General features: G+C 64.3%; 1 pseudogene; it reads left to right on the forward strand.

Annotated features, from left to right (window-relative positions):
- Positions 1-2,500, forward strand: part of LOC126448946 (large subunit ribosomal RNA) — a 7,561-nt pseudogene that overhangs the window by 1,637 nt on the left and 3,424 nt on the right.

Genomic DNA, 2,500 nt, shown 5'->3' on the forward strand with positions numbered 1-2,500 from the left:
CCTGAAAATGGATGGCGCTGAAGCGTCGTGCCTATACTCGGCCGTCAGTCTGGCAGTCATGGCCGGTCCTTGCGGCCGGCCGCGAAGCCCTGACGAGTAGGAGGGTCGCGGCGGTGGGCGCAGAAGGGTCTGGGCGTGAGCCTGCCTGGAGCCGCCGTCGGTGCAGATCTTGGTGGTAGTAGCAAATACTCCAGCGAGGCCCTGGAGGGCTGACGCGGAGAAGGGTTTCGTGTGAACAGCCGTTGCACACGAGTCAGTCGATCCTAAGCCCTAGGAGAAATCCGATGTTGATGGGGGCCGTCATAGCATGATGCGCTTTGTGCTGGCCCCCGTTGGGCGAAAGGGAATCCGGTTCCTATTCCGGAACCCGGCAGCGGAACCGATACAAGTCGGGCCCCTCTTTTAGAGATGCTCGTCGGGGTAACCCAAAAGGACCCGGAGACGCCGTCGGGAGATCGGGGAAGAGTTTTCTTTTCTGCATGAGCGTTCGAGTTCCCTGGAATCCTCTAGCAGGGAGATAGGGTTTGGAACGCGAAGAGCACCGCAGTTGCGGCGGTGTCCCGATCTTCCCCTCGGACCTTGAAAATCCGGGAGAGGGCCACGTGGAGGTGTCGCGCCGGTTCGTACCCATATCCGCAGCAGGTCTCCAAGGTGAAGAGCCTCTAGTCGATAGAATAATGTAGGTAAGGGAAGTCGGCAAATTGGATCCGTAACTTCGGGATAAGGATTGGCTCTGAGGATCGGGGCGTGTCGGGCTTGGTCGGGAAGTGGGTCAGCGCTAACGTGCCGGGCCTGGGCGAGGTGAGTGCCGTAGGGGTGCCGGTAAGTGCGGGCGTTTAGCGCGGGCGTGGTCTGCTCTCGCCGTTGGTCGGCCTCGTGCTGGCCGGCGGTGCAGGATGCGCGCGCCTGCGCGGCGTTCGCGCCCCGGTGCTTCAACCTGCGTGCAGGATCCGAGCTCGGTCCCGTGCCTTGGCCTCCCACGGATCTTCCTTGCTGCGAGGCCGCGTCCGCCTTAGCGTGCTCCTCCGGGGGCGCGCGGGTGCGCGGATTCTCTTCGGCCGCCATTCAACGATCAACTCAGAACTGGCACGGACTGGGGGAATCCGACTGTCTAATTAAAACAAAGCATTGCGATGGCCCTAGCGGGTGTTGACGCAATGTGATTTCTGCCCAGTGCTCTGAATGTCAACGTGAAGAAATTCAAGCAAGCGCGGGTAAACGGCGGGAGTAACTATGACTCCCTTTGCTTGCAGTGAGTGCCACCGCACTTTTACTACGAAGAACGGTCTCGGGGTCCATCGCCGCCGCCAACACCTTGCGGCCGCCAACGCTGAGATCGTGACGGAGAGGCATCGCGCGAGGTGGACGGAGGAAGAAGTCCTGTCGCTCGCCAAGGCGGAGGCCGAACTGTTCCTCGAGAGGGACGCCCGGTTCTTCTTCGTTAATCAAGAGCTTATTAGGATGTTCCCCGACCGAACGCTTGAGGCAATCAAGTGCCGACGGCGGCAAGCTGCCCACAAGCAGCTTGTCCGCCAATTCATGGAGGCGCTTGAGATCGGTCGGGGGGAAGAGCCGGCGTCCCGCCGGGGAGCAGCGAGCTCGCTGCCTGACGCGGGCGAGGCCGCTGCGCCGCCCGTCGACGCAGCCGAGGACTTCGCGGCCGACACCACCGGGCCGCCGCCGGAGGGGCCGACTGACGCCGCCATCTGGGAGTATCTGGCGGGGCTACCTGCTTCCGCCCAGCGTTTCTCTGCTCTGGATCGAGTCATTGGTCTGGGGCGGGGCACGCCGCCCGATGTCATCCTGGGCATGCTCCCGGATGCCCTTGCGTCGGTCGGGTCCAGGGGGGAGAGGTCGATCACCAGGGCACAGCGGCCGCGCCAATCATCCAAGCGGCCGCCTGCCGCCCCGCCGCTGCAGAAGCGCAAGCGGCGCCGCTGGGAGTTCGCGCGGACACAGGACGCCTTCCGCAGGTCGCGTGCACGTTGCGTGCGCGGCTTGCTGGACGGCACCCTGCTGCAGCCGCCACCCGACATCCCCGGTCTGCTGGACTTCTGGGCGGACCTCTTCACGAAGAAGCCGATCTCCACCGCTGGCTTCATCCGTGACCGCCTTCTCCCGCACTCGGAGCCTGTCGCTCCTGAGTGCCTATGGGGGCCGGTCACACGTGAGGAGGTCGCTGCTGCCTTGCCGCCCAGGGGATCGGCGGCCGGGCCGGACGGCCTGACTCCAGCGGAGCTGCGGCGCCTGCCGCATGAAGTCCTGGTGAAACTCTTGAACCTCTTCCTCCTGGCCCGCGCCCTCCCCGAGCGTCTGCTTCGCGCCCGGACGTCACTTCTCCCCAAAACGGCTGCACCAACATCCCCCGCTGACTTTCGCCCCATTACGGTCTGCTCGGTGTTGGCGCGGACCTTTCACAAGGTTCTCGCGTCACGCCTGATGCGTGCATGTGCTGTGGACGAACGTCAGCGGGCTTTCATCCCCCGGGATGGGATGTTGG

Source organism: Schistocerca serialis, unplaced genomic scaffold, assembly GCF_023864345.2.
Source record: "Schistocerca serialis cubense isolate TAMUIC-IGC-003099 unplaced genomic scaffold, iqSchSeri2.2 HiC_scaffold_641, whole genome shotgun sequence".
Lineage (NCBI taxonomy): Eukaryota > Metazoa > Arthropoda > Insecta > Orthoptera > Acrididae > Schistocerca > Schistocerca serialis.